We start from the raw sequence: 24,343 nt of genomic DNA, 5'->3' as shown, positions 1-24,343 counted from the left end.
AATTCGAGCTGTTGATAGATATATATGTGCCATTGTATTTTATCATCATCATCATCATCATCATCTGTTTACCCTCCAGGTTCGGTTTTTCCCTCGGACTCAGCGAGGGATCCCACCTCTACCGCCTCAAGGGCAGTGTCCTGGAGCTTCAGACTCTTGGTCGGGGGGATACAACTGGGGAGTATGACCACTACCTCGCCCAGGCGGCCTCACCTGCTATGCTGAACAGGGGCCTTGTGGAGGGATGGGAAGATTGGAAGGGATAGGCAAGGAAGAGGGAAGGAAGCGGCCGTGGCCTTAAGGTAGGTACCATCCCGGCATTCGCCTGGAGGAGAAGTGGGAAACCACGGAAAACCACTTCCAGGATGGCTGAGGTGGGAATCGAACCCACCTCTACTCAGTTGACCTCCCGAGGCTGAGTGGACCCCGTTCCAGCCCGCGTACCACTTTTCAAATTTCGTGGCAGAGCCGGGAATCGAACCCGGGCCTCCGGGGGTGGCATCTAATCACGCTAACCACTACACCACAGAGGCGGACCATTGTATTTTAATGAATGGTTTTGTGTTCCTGAAGCCATGTTGCACTGCAACAAGTTTGTATGAAGTGTAACTGTTTTTATTATTATCATTCCTGGCCTTACCGCAATTACTTGGGGAGGCCACTATGTGTGGATTAAGCCCATTTTTAAGACCGGATGTCTTTCCTGACGGCGACAGACTAAATTACTTTTTTTTTTAAATTTTGCTTTAAGTCGCACCGACACAGATAGGTCCTTATGGTGACGATGGGATAGGAAAGGGCTAAGAGTGGGAACGAAGTGGCCATGGTCTTAATTAAGGTACAGCCCCCTCATTTGCCTGGTGTGAAAATGGAAAACCACGGAAAACCATCTTCAGGGATGCCGACAAGGGGGTTCAAACTCACTATCTCCCGAATGCAAGCTCACAGCTGCGCGACCGTAACCGCACGGCTAACTCGTTCGGTGTGTGTTTCTATGGTGGGTGGTATTGTGATGAGTTGTGCGGGTAAATGAATATGTCTGTTAAGACATACACAAATACCCAGTCCTCGAGCTAGAGGAATTAACCATACGTGGGTCGGTGGACAACCGAACACGGAGCCGTCTGAACTGGAGGCCATTCAACCAACGAGCCGGACTTCCTCCGAAATGTAACTACGGCCGCGAAATAAGGACTAGATAATGAGAAATTAATGTATAATATATGACACCTGAATCCGGTGATATTTTAAGGTGCTCAAATACGCCAGCCTCGTCGGTAGATTTACCGACGTGAAAAGTGAAATGTGAACTCGTGTCCTTATCCCGAGGTGGTGCAGCTCTTTCCAGGCACACCCCCATTGGAGGTGAGCTGCATGTACCATTTCTACCACATACCAGCCCTCCTGCCAGTTTTAAATTTCTGGCAGTACCGGGAATCTAACCCGGGCCTCCGAGGACGGCAGCTAATAACACTAACCGTTACGCTACGGAGGCGGACGACGTGAAAAGTAACTCCTGTGTATAAAATTCTGGCACCTTGGAGACTCCGAAAAAAACTGGTAAAAATAGTTATTGGGACGTAAAACCAATAATAATAATAATAATAATAATAATAATAATAATAATAATAATAATAATAATAATAATAATAATATACACCCATGGCACTACAGCCCTTGAAGGGCCTTGGCCTACCAAGCGACCGCTGCTCAGACCGAAAGCCTGCAGATTACGAGGTGTCGTGTGGTCAGTACGCCGAATCCTCTCGGCCGTTATTCTTGGCTTTGTAGACTGGGGCCGCTATCTCACCGTCAGATAGCTCTTCAATTCTACTCACGTAGGCTGAGTGGACGTCGAACCAGCCCTCGGCTCCAGGTAAAAATCCCTGACCTGGCCGGGAATCGAACCCGGGGCCTCCGGGTAAGAGGCAGGCACGCTACCCCTACACTACGGGGCCGGCAAAAATAATATGGTTTCACCATTTTCACATCAGCCAAATGTCAGGGATATGCCATAATTAAGACACCCCCCCCCCCACCAAGTGTTAAGCCTTTCCTCACCCAAGGTCAGTGAAAATATGTTTGTGTAAATGATAAACAAATAAGTAAAAGTAAAGAAGGAAAAATAAATGTTTCATCACACTACTATCATTTCGATGTATATGTACGAAATAATGGCATTTTGTTTGAATGTTACATTTACTGACGAGGATGGTTCATTGTGTTCAAGCCAAGCAAAGACATCTCCGCATAGGCCATGAAGACTCTTGGAAAGTGGAAGGTAAAGGCTTCTGCTATCCGTAACCTCGGCACCAAGTGGAATATTGTAGTAAGTCCTATTTCCGGCCACTTTTGCCCCCAGGAATTAAGCTGATACTCACTTTTTGTGTAGGATGAGCGAATCTCAGTGTCATCTGCTTCTCCAAAGTTGGAAATCTCGTTTCTAAATATTTCGACTTCCGGACGGGAAATCCAGTTGTGAGCTTGCATCCGGGAGATAGTTGATTCGAACCCCACTGTCGGCAGCCCTGAAAATGGTTCTCCGTGGTTTCCCATTTTCACACCAGGCAAATGCTGGGGCTGTACCTTAATTAAGGCCACGGTCGCTTCGTTTCCACTCCTAGGCCTTTCCTATCCCATCGTCACCATAAGGACCTATCTGTGTCGGTGCGACGTAAAGCTAAATGTAAAAAAAGAAAGTAATTTAGTCTGTCTTCTGTCACTAAAGCAGCCTGAACCACTATGATTTAAACAGGGAATGGGAAATGGGGTGGAACTGGCCGCAGTTTAAGCGAAACATACATCATCCCGACATTTTCTTGAATTAAGTAAAAAGAGGACCTTTTCGATAATGGCCGATAATGAAATTAAGTCCCACCTTTCTTCTGAATCCATGGTTAATAGACACATACTTGAGCACGCCGAGCTCTCCACTTACTGTAGGTTGACATACTTCATTAAATAATATCGGCGCTTTTATAGTTCCCACTGTAGATAAGTGGTAGAATGTCGGCCTCTGAATCCAAGATCGCGTGTTTATACCCGGTAGAGGCAGTCAGATTTTTGAAGGACAAAAAAAAGTCCCTTCGTCACTACCGTACAATGTTGGCATGTAAAACGTCTCTGGTGTCACTTTTGAAGTTTATCCGACAAAAAATTAATTTAAACTCGGCCGTATCTTGCAAGTCAGAGATCTGGTTTACTCTACCGTCTGTTAGAGAAAAACGAAACGTCGAAATTGACGCGCAAGTAGCCTAGATAGCACCAAATCTAAGTGTCTGAGACCATACGATTATTAATTTATTTATTTTGGAATAACTAATGGTAACACACCGCTGGATACCGTAGTTCAAATCCTGGTGACTCCATGTGAGATTTGTGCTGGAGAAAGCGGAGGCGGGGCAGGTTTTTCTCCGGGTAATCCGGTTTTCCCTGTCATCTTTCATTCCAGCAACACTCTCCATTAACATTTAATTTCATCTGTCAGACATTTATCATTGCCCCAGAGGAGTGCGATAGGTTTCGGCAGCCGGCACATTTCCTATCCTCGTCGCTAGATGGGGGCTTCATTCATTCCATTCCTGACCCGGTCGAATGACTGGAAACAGGCTGTGGATTTTCATTTTCAATTACTAATTACCCTTTACGGTTTTCAGATACTCCGAGGTGCCGTAATTTTGATCTGCAGGAGCTCTTTTGCTTGCCGTAAAATCAATAGACTGAAGGATGCCATATTTGAACACTTTCAAGTACTACTGGACTGAGGTGGGATCGAACCCGCTAACTTGTTCAGAAAGTCAGCACTCTACCGTCTGATCTACTCAGACCGATCGGGATAAATGAAAGCTGGTGTTTTGTTTCCTTGTGCATGCAAGTTAGTTGTGACTGTTCTGCATGACTATATTTAACACCTAACATATAATAAGCCTATTTTCTGGAGTATGTGATTTTCTGGTAGTCCACATTCCTGCCGAGGCGTCGACCCGCGCGCTATCTACAGGAGGCAGGACATAGCTCGAACATCAACATCGCCATGCTGCATTAGTTGGGTTACAGCAGCCGTGCGGGCAGCGTGTTACTCTCTGCATGTGCGGTGCTTTAGCCGTGAGCCACGGAAAGGCGTGACGTTACAAGAGTTCGATATTGGTGCATTCCACCCCTGCATTTTCCTTTCTGCTCCTGTTTTGTGAAGCACAGTTCTGTACAATGAAGTTTGTTTTAACCTACACCGTTCATGTATTATTTTGTGCAGTAGTTAGTTATTATGGTTAGAAATAACACCAGGCAAGGGATCTCAACTGGACAATGATTCCGTCCGGAAGGAAATATACCTTTCATGTCTCATTACACAGTTCTTTCTAGTATTAGCAGCTTTCGCACAATGGTTGAAAACCCCTGTTTTAAGGCAGTTGTTTTATAAGTCCTGTTCCTCTTTATGACACCTGTGCCATTCGTTTGCCAGACAAGGATTTGAATCTCGCGCTTTTCTGGCTTACACTTAACGTGCATTGTTGGGAAAAAAAGCATTTTTGTGAGTGAAGTGGATATTTGTGACTGGCCTTGGATATAGGAGGGAATAGGTGAGTAAAAACACTAATAATATATGTACTGAAATCCATGTGTAACGTATAGAATTTTTGATATCTAAATAATAAAATTGGTGTGTTAGGGTATAATTGCGGAAGTTCTTCCTTTAAAATAATAGATAATGTATTTTTTCATTGTTATCGTGCAGTATCGCGCAGCTGTATTTGTGCTCAATTCATTTGTCTTCATTCTTTCCACATTAACTTATCATCAAATGCAGGTGCATTTCATATAGTTTTGTGATTTTGGTTGTCTCGTAAAGGGGCTAGGTGTATCGTGGTCGTTAGCTTCCAGTATTTGCCTAGCATTTTAAACTGTCTTATTTCGATGTCTGTATTGGTGCGTTTATTTATAATTTAAACAGAGAGTTTCAAAAAGAACGACTGTTGTCAAGAAGAAATTCACCATACCAGTATTTATTTTGAGCTTAAAGAAGCCAAAAACCACTTCCGTACAAGCCATGAAGGCCTTTGGAAGAGTGGAAGGTAAAGGCTTCCATCCGTAACCCCGGCACCAAGTGGGGTAAGAGTGATTAGCTCTATGCCCGGTCACCTTTGCTTTCAGGAATTGACCTGGTACTCACTTTTGGAGTAGTCTGAGCGAACACAGGAGCCATGTTCCTCTCCACAAGTGGAAGTCTCGTTTCTAAATGTCTCGACTCCCCGATAGGCAATAGAACCTACGTCCTTCTGGATGAACCGAAGACGTCTGTACCATCTCGACTAGGCAGACCCTCATTAAATAAGAAACTACTGAATATTATTTGACCGAGCTCGATAGCTGCAGTCGCTTAAGTGCGGCCAGTATCCAGTGTTCGGGAGATAGTGGGTTCGAGTCCTACTGTCGGCAGCCCTGAAGATGGTTTTCCGTGGTTTTCCATTTTCACACCAGGCAAATGTTGGCGGCTGTACCTTAAGGCCACGGACGCTTCCTTCCCACTCCTAGCCCATCGTCGCCATAAGACTTATCTGTGTCGGTGCGACGTAAAGCAGTTTGCAAAAATATTATTTGAAAGATACCAACTCAATATATATTTTTGATATCGACCACCGCGGCAAGCGCTTAAACCTGCTAGGTGATCCAGGTATGTCGAATAATTAAGTGGCCAACATTGGCAGTTTCAGAGGACAAATGTTGAGAAGACGGGCCCGGGAGGAGAGACAATAGTGAATTTTACCTAAGCACCTAAAAATATAAATTTAAAGTCAAAATTATACATGAATATTGGAATGAAACTAAAAATATATTTCAGAACACGACGACCAAGCAATTGGCCGTGCGGTTTGGGTCACGTAGCTATTAGTTTGCATTCGGGAGATAGTGGGTTCGAACCCCACTGTCACTGTCGACAGCATTGAAGATGGATTTTTCGTGGTTTCCCATTTTCACGCCTGGCAAATGCTGGGGCTGTAACTAAATTAAGGCCACGGTCGCTTCCTTCCCATTCCTAGCCCTTTTCTATCTCATCGTCTCCCGAAGACCTGTCTGTGTCGGTGCGACGTTGTACGACGGAGTTTTGTTTGAAACGTGTTAGGTGTAATACATAATGTATGGATCTGTAATGATAAGTGCACTCTGTGACTTAACAAACTAAACACTGGAACGTTTGATTGCTCTCTTTGAAGATACATCTCGTTAGGGAGGTCTCGTTCAGCTTTTGTGGCCGTTGTGCTCTCTAGCAATTCAACTACGCCACTGGATAAGGAATATGTAAACCTATTTCTCTGCAGCTGAGGTGATATTACTCAATTTTGAATATAATGCTGCTTTTTGGTATAATGGATGCGAGGTACCGCTCACCGAAAGTTGCTGCAAGGATCACAGACAGCGGCAATTGGTGCAAATAAAACTGGAGGGGCTGGCCTTTTATGTTGCAATGAATAGAACTGAAGTTGAATAGATTTGTTGAGATGTTGCTGTGTAGAATATTGGCAATTCAAGACCAGTATAACTCGTTAGAAGAGTAGCACGTCTTACTACAGTTAATTTTTGCCTTAGCTTCCGCTCGTTTCGACCACTCAGCTGGCCCGAATTCAAACATTGATTTATAAATTGTGTATATTTATTTATTTATTTATTTATTTATTTATTTATCTGAAAGTACACAGGTTTTATACCCAATTAAGTACCTTCTTAACATTCAGTAACAATATGTATCTATGAAAATAAGGTGAAATTCTTTACGTTTCAAAGAGAACTGTAAAGAATTTCACCTTACTTTCTTGACACGGCATAAGCCCAGAAGCCTATACAGTATTATGTCTATAAGTATGGGCCGTGAAAGCATCAATGGCAACATGTATCTATGTAGTTAAAGTTTAACAAAAAAAGTTAAAAAATCAACCAAAAATAGAACAAAATTAACATTATAGGCCTATATTTACATTTGAAAGAAATGAAACATACACTAAGAAATGACACGGTAATACGAAGCAAAATGCAATACAAAAAAAAATAATAATAAAAAAAAATCTTAAAACGCAAATGAGTACACTGGGAAATATGATGAATACCAGAAAGAAATATCAAAAATTTACAAATTGTAAAGGCAGGCTTCTAGTTTCTTATTGAATTTATTATCAGATTCGATGAATATATCGACTTCTTTTGTTACAGTGTTATAACGTGTTGTCATTTTTTACGGAAGGTGAATTTGACCGATGCAATGTTTTTGACCTTTGAACGTGAGATAATTGGTGCTGACGTGATCTTGTCTGCGGAACATGGAATGAAATGAGTTTTAACAGGTCCAAAGAATCAAATCGTCCTATTAAGGACCGTCTAGTTTTCAATGAAGGAAATTGAAATATATTCCTTAATAACTGGGTTGACGTGTCGAAAGGGCAAAAAGTATTAAATGTTTTGAAATAAAGATAACGTAGAAACTTGTTTTGTACAATTTCAATAGCATTCACTTGTTGCTTTGTATACGGGCTCCAAATTGTTACAGAATATTCCAGTATGTTCCGTACTAAAGTAATATATAATTTATTCAGTACAGAGGGCTGGGTAAAAGGTCTCGAAGTTCTTATAAAAAATCCTAGCATTCTGTTAACATCCTTTGTTATTGTATTGATGTGACCGTTGAATGTTAGCTTACCGTCAAAAATTATACCAAGGTCCTTAAACGTTAAAACTCTATCCAATTTTTCCCCGCGTTTATGATATGTATAACAACAGATTCTTTCAGATATTGCGAAAAAGATGTCGGTAGTACAATGAGGCACATATGATTACATAGAAAGGAACGTTTATACAGAGGCCATGAGTTGCCATGCCGTACAGGGGTAGATACATGAAAACGCTCATGTTTCATATGTCTTAACCACTAAAACGTTCCCGTGTCCAGTTTAACCGAGGTGACAAATGTGGCGATTGAGATGTTAATTATGATGTACATTTCGATTATAGCCATCACACCTTGTCGAGTTTGCTCGGTCAATTCCTACCGCTCTGTAGATGTAAACTGGTGCATTATGTAAAGAGATTCCCCGTCAGGCGGTTATGAAATTCAGAAACGGGACTGGAAGTGTGATGGCCGAGTGGAATTGTCATTAATTTGTCACCCTATCCAATATATAAGAGAGTTCTGAAATTTTTTTTTAAAAAAACTTCCTCTGGTTCAGATTCCACGTTACACTGTACATCCCGTGGCTATAATCACGGTATCAACAATCACGAAAGAGTGTAAGCTTTCTTTTAGAAACGGGACTTCCATGTCGAGAGGGGACATGGACTCGTGGATCATACAACCTACAACAGAAGTGAGTTCTAGATTAATTCTTGCGCGCAAATAGACATAAGATTAACCTCTCTATCTTTGTGTCGAGGTTATAGATAATGGAACCTGTTATATTCCCCTCGTCAAAGACCCTCTATGGCCTGAAATGAAATGGCTCTGCTTTATTTAGCCTGGAATTTTCTATGAAAATACTAACTCATGCTCTCAGATGGGCTCAAACCGGCAACCGCACATAAGTTTAATTGCAAGATCAGTGCATTACACCTGAGTTACACTCACCGCTGCAGTAGTTTAGTATATAAATAAACCCTCCTGTTTTCCAGGAAAGGCCACGCACTGGTGACACAGTAGATTCCGACCGACACTTCGTTCTTCTCACTTTGAATCAAGAATAAAGGCTTGCTTGTTGTTGAACTGTTGAGACAGCCAGCTTAGCGGATAATGAGGGGGCATATTTTCTCAAAAGTGCAGTCGGGATGAGTGGCTTAGGCGGTAGAAGCGCTAGCCTTCTGAGCCTAAGTTGGCGAGTTCGACCCTAGCTCAGTCCGATGGTATATGTAAGTGCTCAAATACGCCAGCCTCATGTCGGTAGATTTACTGGCAGTGATAGAACTTCGGAGAGACACAGTTCCGGCACCTTGGCGTAGTAGTTAGTGGGACGTAAAGCCAATGACATTATTATTATTATTATTATTATTATTATTATTATTATTATACAATTTGTTTTATGTCGCACCGACGTCCTATGACGACGATGGGATAGGAAAGGGCTAGGAGTGGGAAAAAGTAACTATGATGTGAAAATGGGAGACCATGGAGGACCATCATCAGAGCTGCCGACAGTGGGGTTCGAACCCACTATCTCCCGAATGCAAGCTAACAGCTACTTGACGCAAACTGCGTAGCCAACTAGCTTAATGTTAGTATTATACCGAGAGAGCTGGTCGTGCGGTTAGGGGCGCACGGCTGTGAGCTTGCATTCGGGAGATAGTGGGTTCGAACCCCACTGTCGGCAGCCCTGAAGATGGTTTTCCGTTGTTTCCCACTTTTACACCAGGCTAATGCTGGGGTTGTACCTTAATGAAGGCCACGGCCGCTTCCTTCCCACTCCTAGCCTTTTCCTATCTTATCATTTTCATAAGACCTATCTTTGTCGGTGCAACGTGAAGCAACTTGTATTATTATGATTATTATTAGTAATCCGTTTAACCTCCAGGGTTGGTTTTTCCCTCATACTCTGTGAGAGATCCCACCTCTACACCCTCAAGGGCAGTGTCCTGGAGCGTGACTCTTTGGGTATAGAATACAACTGGGGAGGAGGATCAGTACCTCACCTGCTATGCTGAACAGGGCCCTTGTGAGGGGATGGGAAGATTGGAAGGGATAGACAAGGAAGCGGCCGTGGCCTTAATTTGGGTAACATCCAGGCATTTGCCTGGAGAAGAAATGGGAAACCACGGACAGCCACTTCGAGGATGACTGAGGTGGGAATCGAACCCCCTCTACTCGGTTAACCTCCCGATGCTGAGTGAACGCTGTTCCAGCCCTCGTACCACTTTTCAAATGTCGTGGCAGAGCCGGGAATGGAACCCAGGCCTCCAGGGGTGGCAGCTAACCACACTAACCAGTACTCCACAGAGGCGGATGTTATTATTATGATTATTAATATTATCATCCAATTTAGCTTAGACAACCTGTTTCCAATGTAAGGCAAAACCAGGTTCGACTGCCGGTTGAAGTCCAACCCTAGACATGAGCATGATCATAATGCTCCACTATGTATACTGTAGTCCTTGTATTCGCAATGAAAAAAATCAGTACCGATACATGATGTATTGTTCTAAATATGCTAATTATAAAAGACACATGGTTGAGGACATCGTTCTGTTTAGCGGTGTGTTCATACATTTCGTTCCATTAGATAGTTACGATGCTGATTCTGTGAAACAGCAACGGCGATCTACCTGCGTGAAAACCTTCCCTATTGGCCTCAGCTGTCTGCCGCAGGGGGATACCTGGCGCCGCACGTACAGGTGGGTGCAGAGCAGACTTGATCCTGCCAGAGGATGCACTGTAACAAAACCTGCCGTGCTATGCAGTTCCGTGAATAATAATAATAATAATAATAATAATAATAATAATATTGCTCTTCTCCGCCTTTTCCCAGTTGCTTGGGGTCGGCTCTATGTGAATTAAACCCATTTTTACGGGCGGATGCCTTTCCTGCTGCCAAGCCGCGCTGTGTGGAGGGATGTATTCACTGCTGTGTGTTTCTATTGTGCTTGATAGTCTGACTTGTTGTATGTAAATTAAGATGTGTACCCGAGCTAGAGGAATTAACCGGACGCGGTTAAAAATCCTGGCCTCGCCGGGAATCTACCCTGGGGTCCTCGGAACCGAAGTCTACTAAACTGACCATTCAGACAAGGAGCCGGATAATAATAATAATAATAATAATAATAATAATAATCCGAGTTATTTTCTAACATTCTATAGGTCTAATGTTTGTATATAACAGGTTGCCCTGAACAGGAGTTTCTGTGTTCGGAGGGCTTCGGCTACGCTCGGTTATGACGTCAGCCAGTTACCCACCGCCAAGTTTAGTAACCTTGACCGCCAGTCTGGCTAAAAGTCTGTGCAGTAATATTGTATGTGAGTAGTGTGTGCGAGTTTCTTTAATATGTGCAAGTGAGTTGCAGTTTTAATCTTATAGTGTCATGGTGCTTTCTATGACTAGTCCTTATGGTGAATAGCTGCTTTCTTATGCTAGTGTTATTTTGTGTTTGACTTGATTTGATTTGTCTCGGGTTGCATATAAACATTCTTGGTACGAGGTGTACGGTTGCTGAGGTGCAATAACAGATGGGTGAAAACCAGGAAAGATCCCTCCAAAAGTCATATCAAATACTTCAGTTTCCCAAAAAATGAGGAACTAAGGAAGAAGCGGATCCAGAGATGTGGGCGTGATGGAAAGTGGAAGGCAGATTCGTGCCGGGCGTGCTCCGAACATTTTTCTGATAGCGATTTTGAAAGGGATCTAAAAGGCGAATCGTTAGGCCTTCCTCCAAAACGTGTGCTTAACAAAGACGCTGTTCCCTCTATAAATGTGGGTGTTTTGCGTAGCATAGAACAAGTGTCACATGATAGATTAAGAAGGAAGGAAAGGAGGGGCAATAGGAAAATTGCTGACGAATTGTTAAAAGATTCAGAACATAACACGACTATTCCAAGTTCACCACCTCCTCCAGCCACTCCACCTACCCAGTTCTGTGATAATACTTTGGCCCTGATTGAAGAAATTGAAAGATTAAAAAACAGTTAGATGACGAAAGAAAAACTATGTCCTTAAACTGAAATTGATGAAGTTTCTTGTTTAAAGGGCCTAACATCTAGGTCATCGGCCCCAAACACTGAAATTAGAGACAGTGGAAAGCAAATTACATCAAAGCCGCGTACATATAGATAATTTGCGTAAGGAGTTAGTTGAATGTAGGAGGTTAAACGATTCTGTTCAGAGCATCCATACAAAACTGGCGAACGGTTTGAAAGGGATTTTTACTGAAAATCAAATAAAGATACTCAAACCAGAAAAAACGCGTTAATTGGATTGATGAAGACATATCGGCGGCTTTCACTTTAAGGTATCCAGGGAAGAAAGCTTACATTTGTATGAGACAAAAACTGCATTACCCTCTCCGTGGACTTTCAACGCTAGAAAAATGGGCTTCAAAAATTGACATGCGAAACGGAAGTGGAATCCTGGAAGATATTCTGCGTATGATGAAGATTGCTGCTGTCTCGTATAAAGACACGAGAAAATTGCAATCCTCCAGTTTGACGAAATATGCGTTAAAAGTGGTTTCGAATATGACCCCCTGAAGAATGAAATTATAGGTCCCAGTTCACAATTGCAAGCTGTGATGATGAGAGGATTGTTCAAGAATTGGAAACAAGTAATTAACGCCGATTTCGATAAAAAGATGACAAAAGACATACTAGACGATTTGTTTTCTCGTCCTTCAGAAATAGGGTGACATGGGCGCAAATCAAGGCTTGTGGAAAGCATATGGGATCACTGAAATTATAACATGGTTTTTGAACCCACGGACGTCAGAAAAAGTGTTACTTCTTTGCAGTACACTTCACCTGTTGAAACTAATAAGGAACCTGATTTCTCGACACCGGCTTCGAATTTTCTGATGGTAAAGTTGTCCCAAAGGAACCTGTGGAAGGTCTGGTTAAGAATTACAGCCACAAAATTAAAGCTTGCCATAAAATCGATGTCAGTCATCTAAACTCTAGGGGCACAGAAAGGATGAACGGTAAGGAAAGCTGCAGAATTACTATCACACAGTGTAGCTACAGCGTCGCGTCATTTCAAATTCGGAGATGATGCAACTGTTGCTGAAAGCACGAGTGAATTAACTGAAACTTTTAATAATTGGTACGATCTCATGAATTCCTACAGTCCGGCAATTTCTAAAGTCCCTAACAAAAATGCGTATGGCCTTCAGTTAAAACAACAAGACGAAATTTTAGATAAAATGTGTGGTCTTATTAACAGTATGACCTGCAAGGCGAAAAAAGTTAAGCAAGTGTTCCAGAAAGCTATCCTTGTGGCTATCTCCTCCTTGAAATATCTGATCTCAGAAGTTCAGAACCTAGGAATGAAGGACATTTTAACCCACCGACTGAACCAAGATTCACTCGAGAATTTGTTTTCCCAGATCCGTTCTCGAGGAGGATTATACGACCACCCTACACCGTTGAACGCTCTTCATCGTTTTCGGATGATTATTCTCGGAAATAATGCCGGTAACATAGAGAAACACACTGACACGCGAACAGAAACCTCTGATGAATATCTCTCATCACAAATGCTGAGGAAGTGCGGAACAACGTGTCGTGAGTTAGAATATTCTCCTGCTGAAAGCTATTTTGAAGAAGGCAAATGTGATACTGTTCCAACATTTGCCGGTGAAAGTGACACTGAAATGGAGGTCGAAGGTTTGATTTACATTGCAGGTTGGATTGCTAAAAAACACGAAAGCACTCATCCACACTTAGGTTCCCAAACAAACATAGGAGGAACATGCGACAATACGTATTATTCGGGGTCCTGGGTTCGAAGTCAGTCATACGGTGGTCTTACAGAGCCGACAGCTGAGTAGTCACAAACTGTACGAGATATGGAGAATCATTTCTGTTCTTATCACGGACTTACAGTCTGAAGAGGGTTGAAAGTACTACAGAACCTAGTTTCTTTAATATGTGCAAGTGATCCTAATTTAAATAGTGATCTGGTAGCCACATTTGTGAATTTGAAGACATATGCTCGTATAACATTTTTAAACAAACGTGATGAGAAAGGAAAAAGTGGAAGCAAACGTGTCAACGTTACGGAGGTAAAAGTCAAGAAGATAAAGGAAATGAAGAAACGTACCAGTTAAGGTAAGATTCACTTTATCATAATAGAACTGTTTTTTTCGTTCTTTTCTCGCTTGCTTGTTATTGGTCATACTTAATGCTCAGTTTTGTTTAACTCAGAATACTTGATTGGATTTTAGTAGCGTAAAATCCTATTAGCAGTAACTCCGGTCTTGTGACACGATTAGCTCTTGTATTGTGCATTACTGTGTTCGTTATCTTCTATTTACGAAGTCAGTTTGAGCAGGTATAGGGGACACACGAGCTAATAATTGTTTTGTAAAAAGTAAATTCCTTTGGAAAGCGCCCCCGCGATCAGAGAGCAGGTATCTGTGTGACGTCACGCTCGAATAGCCAATGACCGCAAGCCAGCCGTTGTGGGTAACTATTAAATAGTGTACTTACCTTGGTATAGGCCTGTATGATGTTTGCGCTAAACAGAAGTCTTGCTACTACTACTCCTACTAAGTTATGTTTATTCATGTTTCAGCGCCGGGAGTGGTGTAGAATTACGCGTGACGATTATTTGAAATGTTGAATAGAAAATCCGAAAACGAACAGAGCTCACTTTCTTATATCGCCGAGGGCATTGTAGACTTATGAACACAGCTTGGTTTTGAATGCGTTACCGACGATTTGGGACTGTGTTCAGTTTCTGTTTTCGAACATAAAGGACAATAATGCATCAGATTAAATCGTTTCGACAGGAAAATTCTTTTTAAAAATCAATAATAATAGCTCATTTTCAGCCCAAACCTGCACCATAAATATCTCCTGGTTTTACTTGTGGCCTTTGATCGAAATATCACAATTGTTTGCACTATTTGTCGTCCACACCTAATTTTACATAACTTGGCACCAGTTAGAGGCTCTTTAAAACCATTACTTTTTTTTCCCGTGCTTTGCTTTTAGAAGCGTAATTGACTGTAAATATAGTCTGGCTTCTTGGCTGCCAGTGTCGAAATCTTCCGTTGAGAAGGTCCGGGTTTGATTTCTGGACGGATCAGTGACTTTAATCGCGTCTTGTCAATTCCTCTGACTCGAGGACTGGGTATTTGTGTTTGTCCCAACACACTCATATTCACACACACACACACACACACACACACACACCACATCACACTATCCAACCACCACAGAAGCACACAATAATAAAAATGTTCACATCCGGGAGAGAGTGGGTTCGAACCCCGCTATCGGCAGCCCTGAAGATGGTTTTCCATTTCCACACCAGGCAAATGCTGGGGATATACCTTAATTAAGGCCACGGCCACTTCCTTCCCACTCCTGGCCCTTTCCTATCCTATCGTCGTCATAAGACCTATCTGTGTCGGTGCGACATAGAGCAAGTTGTAAAACATTTCTTACAAAATGTACCTCCACATAGGGTTGACATCGGGAAGGACATCAGGCTGCGAAACAGGACCAAGTTCACATTTGCGACACAGTTCGCACTCGTGACCCCACCGGAATGTGGGGTAAGGAGAAGAAGAAGAAGAAGAAGAAGAGAAGAATCGTCTGTTGATATAGTGGAGCTACTTCATATAGAACTCTAGTAATAAACTGAAAGTTGGTTCTAGACTGTATCAGTTACCAGTTCTTACATGGGCTATGGCAGATCAGGTCTTCAGTATCGAGTGCTATACGTCTTGATTCGCCGATAGTAATTGAACACGCTCCCCGTTGCAAACACGACACGTCTTATATTCTTTTTATGGGTCACAGAATTAAATTCGTAGCCCAAACAATCCTCTGTGAGGCTGGGGTCTGTTGATCGACGATTGCCAATACCTGGAACCTTGGGATAAAAGTGTCAAATCTCTCCGCCGTTTGAGTAAAGGAAAAGCAAGCAAACTTGTAGTTCTACGTGACAGCTGATAGCATAGCCAGAGCCGTGGGACCTCCAGTTTACGAGAAATACGAAATCACAGGGACATGACTTTTCATATCAAGAAACCTATTTGTATTCACCGAGATTCGAACCACGGTCACCGGGCGAGTTGGCCGTGCGCGTAGAGGTGCGCGGCTGTGAGCTTGCATCCGAGAGATAGTAGGTTCGAATCCCACTATCGGCAGCCCTGAAGATGGTTTTCCGTGGTTTCCCATTTTCACACCAGGCAAATGCTGGGGCTGTACCTTAATTAAGGCCACGGCCGCTTCCTTCCAACTCCTAGGCCTTTCCTATCCTATTGTCGCCATAAGACCTATCTGTGTCGGTGCGACGTAAAGCCCCTAGCAAAAAAAAAAAAAAAAAACACGGTCGCTTCCTTGAATAGGAAAACTACACACTTCCAACTCTGTTTGTATCAGATTTCGTAGCTAGATTACTATCTTCCATCTTTTATGAGACTACCCTCAATAGGTAAATCGACAACTAAGCCAGTGGTTTAATATGGTACTAGCATTCACAGGTTTCGGCTACGCTGGGGTACGAAGGTTCCAGGACTTGAAAGGTAGTGAGCGTGGTTTTTATTAACTTAAGTTACAGCCTAGTGGACAGCCAAGAAAACAAATGTATGGGTAATTCCAAAGAGCAAACCAGATCTGTCTCTTGAGGCATTCGTTACATCTGTCTTATTTTGGACATATTATGAGACGCTCTGATTTATTGGAAAATATTATTCTGCTTGGGTAGGTGCAGTCGCGAGGAGTGGACGTCAACTTGATGGCACCTGATCATCATCATCATTATGTGTGAAAATGAGAAACCACGGAACTATATCTTCAGGGCTGCCGACAGTGAGGTTCGAACCTGACATCTCTCGTAAGGAAGTTTACTGTTTCTCGACCCATGCCGCACAGCCAACTCGCTCGGTAGACGTCGAACAAGCAGCATCTAGTGTTGAAGTGTACGATTTGTTTGACACTATTTGTGTTCACTTTTATTGAGATGAATATAAAATATTATGAACCATTTGTAAAATTCTTTTTTTCCTAGTAGCAGTCCTAGGATTCACTACTTACTTTTACCCGTGAGACATACAGCCTTATAAGAACCTGGCCTGCAAGACTAACACTGATCAGCCTGACGGCCTGCAAATATTGAAATGTCACGTACGGTAGTCACCCTAACGACACTCTTAGGTGTATTGCTTGGGTTTGTTGATTGGCTCCGCTGCCTCTCGTATCAGATTACTCCTGAGCTAACCTCATGATGCTGGATGAACCCTGCTGCAATTTCGTGTCCGGGATTATATCACTGATCAAGCAGGAAATCGAAACCTGGGGTTGATGATCTTTGTCACTATTATTCCTACACATTTCTATAAATCTATTCTTTAGACAGGGAACTGGGCGGATGACGATTTGGCCTCTGGATAACGTTATCAGATTATCAGTCAGACACGCTACCCCTACGTTCGACACTATGGGGTTGGCTCGATACTTATAAAATTAGTTATAAATAAGCAAAACTGGAATAAATACATTGCAACTGTTTCCTTCTGCCGTCATTAGTTATTATACTGCTCAAATAGCAATATTCCTCTACTTCCCGTAAGACTTCATTTCCTAAACTGATAATTCATACTGGAGTCGACGACCTTAGGTGTTAGGCCCCTTTAAACAACAAGCATCATCACGATAATTCCTGAATCACCTGTTGATATTACACCAAATTATTCAGTTGGTAAGTAATGAACACAAAGGTCCTCGCTTACCGTCAAAACAATCCGTGGTCCCTCACATAAAGTTGTAGGAGGTTGAGTTGGTTCCACTTGATTCGGTATATGCAGAGTTCTTCGTCGATTTTAATGTTCACTAAGTTTATAATCACTCCACTAAAACTGTTTTTATTGTTAACAATTATGTTGTGCCATTTTCTCATCAGGAGTAGAGAACTGTGATAAACAAACAAAACTCGCATCGTTGTCAGAAGGACGGACTACGTCCGCAGTAATGACTGGGATAGTTTATTTTCTTTCGTACTTACGCATGGGTTGATATATATTTTATGGTCTTCACCGTGCGTGAGTTAACCTATTTAAGAGATGTCATCAGGAATGGCGAGGAAGATAAATATTTTAGCCTTCCTCTAGCAGTGACGCAAGTTTTAGTGGCATAGTAGTGAACGTGCGGTTTGTTGCTCTGTGTAACTCACGAAATTCGATAAGCCCATATCGAGAGGTTCAGTTGTTCAAGTGCATTATTATTATTATTATTATTATTATTATTATTATTATTATTATTATTATTATTATTACCGGGCGAGTTGGCTGTGCGGTTAGGGGCGCGCTGCGGTGAGCTTGCATCCGGGCGGTAGTGGGTTCGGATTCCAATGTCGGCAACCCTAAATATGGTTTTCCGTGGTTTCCCATTTTCACACCAGGCAAATGCTGGGACTGTACCTTAATTAATGTCACGGCCGCTTCCTTTCCGTTCCTAGCGCTTTCCTGTCCCATCGACACCATGAGACATACCTGGGTCGGTGCGACGTAAACCAAATAGTAAAAAATATATTTATTATTTTATTATTATTATTATTATTATTATTTCGCAGACTTTGAACCTATATTTAAAGGTGAATCAGTTCTTGGGAAGGAGTTGAGAGCCTACCTAGAAAAATTGTCTTAAAAGATACAATTGATAAACATTCACAAACTTGAGGAAAAAATTAAAATAGACACAATGAAGAATTTTTAGGATTGTGTTCGAAATTTTTATGATAAACATTGAAGTTTATACGTCGTTATATACATTGATAATAAAGTTAAGTGATATAACGCTGTTGCTAAATGCAGGTCTCAGATTCCTTCACAGTATATGGTTTAGCCTCGAGCAATAATACAAGCCTACACTTTTCTATGAAACTGACCAAAGAGTCATCCTCATCAATACTAATCAATCTCATCTTTTGGCAATGTAGTTGGTCAATCTTCGTGACTGGTATTGAGTAATCAGTGAAGTGTTGTCAAGTGTTGCAGAGTAGGCCTATATTGACTACAACTGTTGAATAATACTCCGAAGAATAGATTGAGTTCTGCTAGAGCATTGGTGCGCAAACTTATTGAAAATACGACCCACATGAGAGAAAAAAAATGTTTAGCTACCCTTCCAATCACCGCGCTGCCGAATAATAATTAAATGTGATAATACAACTTCATGGTACTGAGGTTCACTCAGCCTACACCAATAGTGAGTACTAGGTTAATGCCTGGGGGGGGGGGGGGGGGGGCAAGGGCGGCCGAACGTAGAGCTAATCATTCTACCTCACCGAGTGCCGAGGTTACGGATAGTGGAAGCCTTTAGTCCTACCTTCCACCCCTCCCAGGGCCTTCATGGCCTGTACAGAGATGACTTTGATTCCTGATAATATAACTTAGTAACACTAGTCATTGTAGCATTGCTATGTAACTGGTAAACATAATCATGAAACGGTTAGTTATAGCCTATAGTGGACGTGGTAATGGATATGTTCTTTAAAATATACTTTTTCTGTCAGCAACAGCTCCACTCAAGATGAGAAGGAAGAGAAATCTGTTAGATATTTTAAAAATTATTTACTCTTTGGTTTCTCAGTGATGGGCCATAGACTACGGTAGTAGAAGTTTACGTACCATTCTGTACACTTCTGTGAAATAATAGTGGTAGGACCTATTGATATGTTTCTTAAAAGTAAAACATGGAACTGTTTAAATGTAATAATAATAATAATAATAATAATAATAATAATAATAATATGTTTAACTTTGTTCTGAGGAAAGTTGCAACTCAGGATCACATTGACGCCCTTTAGAAATGTGTAGGTCTACATTTTTGTTCAATGGATTACGCGAGCAATAGCACTTATAATCTATATATACTGGAACATAAACCATCAGCACGAGGATAATTAAATGCCCGGCTCCATGGCTAAATGGTTAGCGTGCTGGCGTATGGTCCAGAGGGCCCCGGGTTCGGTTCCCGGCCGGGTCGGGGATTTTAACTTCATTCCGATGGCTTGGGGGCTGGATGTGTGTGCCGTCTTCATCATTGGAATTCATCACAGGTAGGGCCCCATCCTCATAGACGTGCAGGTCGCCTATACGGCGTCAACTCGTAAGACCTGCACCAGGCCTCTTCGGAGGTCACACTCCATTATTCTTTAGGATAATTAAATTTAACGTATTTCTAAAGATAGATTTAATAATATAAATGTAATGCAAATACTAGGTAATCATAGTTAATTAGTTAAATTATGTTAACATTTATGAGTAACTAAAGTTATTTATGTACCTTTTATAAAAGTCAATTTCATCAGATACCGTCCGGCTCCATGGGTAAATGGTTAACGTGCTGGCTTTTGGTCACAGGGGTCCCGGGTTTGATTCCCGGTAGGGTCGGGAATTTTAAAAATAATTGGTTAATTCCTCTGGCACGGGGGCTGGGTGTATGTGACGTCTTCATCATCATTTCATTCTCATCACGACACGCAGGTCGCCAACGGATGTCAAATCAAAAGACCTGCATCAGGCGAGCCGAACTTGTCCTTGGACACTCCCGGCACTAAAAGACGTACGCCATTTCATTTAATCAGATACGCTTTAAATGTTAAAATTAATAATGCAACGTTAAAAGCAGTAGCTGAAATCTCTGTTGATATTCTGACGTTCCATACTATATTAGTTAGTGACCTTCTGTTCAGAGGGCCCCGGATTCGATTCTCGGCGTGGTCGGGGTTTTTAATCATAAATGGCTATTTCCCTTGGTTCGGAGTTTGGATGTTTATGCTGTTCCCAACATCCCTGCAACTCATACACCACACAAAACCCTATCGTCCACCACAATAACACGCAGTTTCCCATACATGGCAGATACCACATTAATATAATAATAATAATAATAATAATAATAATAATAATAATAATAATAATAATAATAATAAAAATAAACATTGGAAATTTAAAATATCCATTCGGCTGAGCAGATAGATTTCCGCGGTCCCCCTAGTGGTCTCGACTCTAAAGTTCGTGAATCACTGTGCTAGAGTAAGTGAACGGATGTTATCATGTTGGAAGATGATGCAGTGGTAATTTTAGACGTTCGCAACACTGTTGTGAACAGTCTCCTGTCGGAGGAACACGGTTCCATCTCTTCTGAGGAAAGGGAGCAGAATCATTTGTGTGATGTCCCTAGTTAATATCTCACTTGTAGTTATAAAGTGTGAGCAGAAATTAAAGCTTTGTTCCAAGATCATCTGGGTATTCCTCTTACTAGGTTTCTGTCGAAGTCGTAAGTGACCCCACACTATTTCCGAGACATAATTTACTTTTATAACTGAACAAGACAGAATGTCATAAGTTTAAAGGTGAGTGGGACGGTTACTGTTCTCAATGCGTATTGTAACTCGTATCAGATGCATCCCTCCTCTCATTTTTTTTACAGTTCGCATTACGTCACACTGACACAGATACGTCTTATGCCGACAATGAGGTAGGATTGGAAAGGATGTGACCGTGGCCTTGATCAAGGTACAACCCCAGCATTTGCCTGGTGTGCAAATGGGAAACCACGGAAAGCCATCTTCAGGGCTGCAGACAGTGGGGTTCGAACCCACTATCTCCCGAATGTAAGCTTACGGGTACGTGATCCAAACCACGCAGCCATTTGCTCGGCACATCCGTGCTCATTAACCTTCATGAACATACGCTGAAGTGAATATTCGTGAGAGATATTATATAGTTACTTATACTTCGTCAACGGCGAGGCCGTGTTAAAACACCAGAGCTCGTAAAATTTCCGAATTAAGGAACATTCGACATTGTACATGAATAGTTGATCGCAAGCTGTTGGCTGATGGAAGAGTGGAAAGGAACTGACCACTGTACCGCAAGTAAAGCCTATCTCAGGGCGGCAGATCGGCTATCACTTGATTACTATAATATACATAGTTCGAAATGCTGATCAGGTCCTATACCTGTGGTAACACTCCATCTTGAAATGGCATGTTACCGCGAGTCCCTTACCAGGTTACTGTCCGGCTCCTTGGTTGAATGGTCAGAATAGTGGCCTTCGGTCCAGAGAGCTCCGGATTTAATTCCCGGCCGCGCCGGGGATTCTAATCATAAATGGCTATTTATTTTGGTTCGAGGACTGGGTGTTAGTACTATTCCCAACATCTCTGCAACTCATACACCACACAAGACACTATCGACCACCATGTGTCGGGCACTAGAACACGGAATTCTTTAACCCCTGAAATTAGAAATTGTTCCTCATTAATTACCTTTAAAAGGCAGTCTAAAGATTTCCTTTTGAATACGTAGACTAAATTACATTGTTATGTGTGAATGTGCGAGTGAATGTCTTGAGTAAATAGTTCCCGAATGTTTTTATAAATTAGTGTTGTGTTATATGAATTTCACGTAGAGTAGTTAATGTTGAATTAATTATGCTCATTTTTGACTTCAGATGTAGATCTTTCAGTTTTAGTCTAATATTATATTATATTCTTCTTCTTAATCTGTTTACCCTCCAGGGTTGGTTTTTCCCTCGGACTCAGCGAGGGATCCCACCTCTACCGCCTCAAGGGCAGTGTCCTGGAGCTTCAGACTCTGGGTCGGGGGGATGAAACTGGGGAGGATGACCAGTACCTCGCCCAGGTGGCCTCACCTGCTATGCTGAACAGGGGCCTTGGTGGGGGATGGGAAGATTGGAAGGGATAGACAAGGAAAAGGGAAGGAAGCGGCCGTGGCCTTACGTTAGGTACCAACCCGGCATTTCTCTGGAGGAGAAGTAGGAAACCACGGAAAACCACTTCCAGGATGGCTGAGGTTTGAATCGAACCCACATCTACTCAGTTGACCTCCCGAGGCTGAGTGGGCCCTGTTCCAGCCCTCGTACCACTTTTCAAATATCGTGGCTGAGCCAGGAATCGAACCCGGGCCTCCGGGGGTGGCAGCTAATCACTAACCACTGTACCACGGAGGCGGACTTATATTATATTATATTATATTATATTATATTATATTATATTATATTATATTATATTATATTATATTATATTACGTTTGAACGGATATAATGTATTCAGTGTCAAGCAGCATAATGTGGTTAAGTGTAAGAGAGGGCCAAGAGCCCTATCTTCGCCACAAATAAAGACGTCAATCAATCAATCAATCAATCAATCAATCAATCAATCAATCAATCAATCAATCAATCAATCAAACGCAAGTTCCAATACAAGGCAGATACCTCCCACCTTCGTCCGAGGTCTGTCTGCACCAGGTTAGCTTCCAGAAATTATTGTTACCAGAACAGTGGTCTCCATGGCAACATGTCCGGCTCCATGGCTAAATGTCATGCTCCATGGCATGCTGGACATTGGTCGGTTATTTTTATTTTCATTAGTAAATTGCTAGGGCTCGGGGCTGGGTATTTCTGTCGTCTTCAGCATTAGAATTCATCTTAGATAGGGCCCCATCCTCACAGCCACGCAGGTTGCCTATAGAGTGTCAACTCGAAAGACCTGCACGAGGTCTCTCCGGAAGGTACAATATATCTCACAATGCTGCATGTTGTTGGGTCTATGACCTAGATGTCAACAACAGCAATAATAATAATAATAATAATAATAATAATAATGGGAGAAAAAAGAGCGCAAAATTGTGAGAGGAATCTTGGGATCAAAGTACAGAAATGGAATCCATCAAAAGAGGTCCAACGAGGAAGTCTACAACAAAATAGAGAAAATTACTGACACAATCCGAAAAAGACGGACACGATTTTACGGTCATCTGAAAAGAATGGACGGAAGAAAGTTAACTAAAGAGATCTTTCATTATTTTTATTCAAACCCCAAAACCACAATTCCCTGGTTTAGAAATACCAAGGAAGACCTGCAAATGCTACATATCTCAGCTGAAGATGCCCTTAACAGAGATAGCTTCCGCAAGAAAATATTGACGAACGGGCTAAACCGAGACGAGCAACCGAAGAGAAGATACTGTGCCCCTTGGACAGAGGAGCGTAAGCAGGCCCACTCACAAAGAATGAGAGAAATTTGGGCTCTAAAGAAGGCCAAGTTCAGTGTTAAATGCAAGAAGACTTAACGTGGTCCTTGATGGCCCCAGCGAATTATATATACCTATATATAATAATGATAATGCTTTTTTGCTACTTGTTTAACGCCGCACGAACGCATCGAAGGTTTTGGATACGGAGGGTAACGGCCGTGGCTTTAATTAAGGTACAGCCCCAGAATTTGCCTGGTGTGAAAATGGGAAACAATGGAAACCCATCTTCAGGGCTGCCGACAGTGGGATTCGAACCCACTATATCCCGAATGCAAGCTCACAGCCGCGCGACCCTAACCACATAGCCAACTTGCTTGATAATAATAATAATAATAATAATAATAATAATAATAATAATAATAATAATAATAATAATAATAATAATCAGTGCTACTTGTGTCAGATAGTCGACAACGTGCTCACACACTCTTGTTTGAATGATGATAATATAATCAGCAACCTCTTTCTGTGGGTTCTAGACTCTGCTCGTAATGTAGGCAAAGAATATTACTTGCTCCATGTTAACTTCTCGAACCGAAAAGGAGAAAACTGGACACATCGTTTGTCTTCCACTTCATACCTCTCTTTTCAAAGG

At 42.0% G+C, this 24,343-nt stretch overlaps 1 long non-coding RNA gene across 1 annotated transcript in view; it reads left to right on the top strand.

Annotated features, from left to right (window-relative positions):
* Window positions 1-4,142: 4,142 nt before the first annotated feature.
* Window positions 4,143-24,343, top strand: part of LOC136863294 (uncharacterized) — a 375,222-nt gene continuing 355,021 nt past the window's right edge. The window contains exon 1 of the long non-coding RNA XR_010859190.2: window positions 4,143-4,580. This is a non-coding gene — a long non-coding RNA (uncharacterized lncRNA). The remainder of the gene's footprint in view (window positions 4,581-24,343) is intronic.

The sequence above is a fragment of the Anabrus simplex genome, chromosome 2, assembly GCF_040414725.1.
Source record: "Anabrus simplex isolate iqAnaSimp1 chromosome 2, ASM4041472v1, whole genome shotgun sequence".
Taxonomy (NCBI): Eukaryota; Metazoa; Arthropoda; class Insecta; order Orthoptera; family Tettigoniidae; genus Anabrus; species Anabrus simplex.
This window is presented reverse-complemented; position numbering and strand designations above follow the sequence as displayed.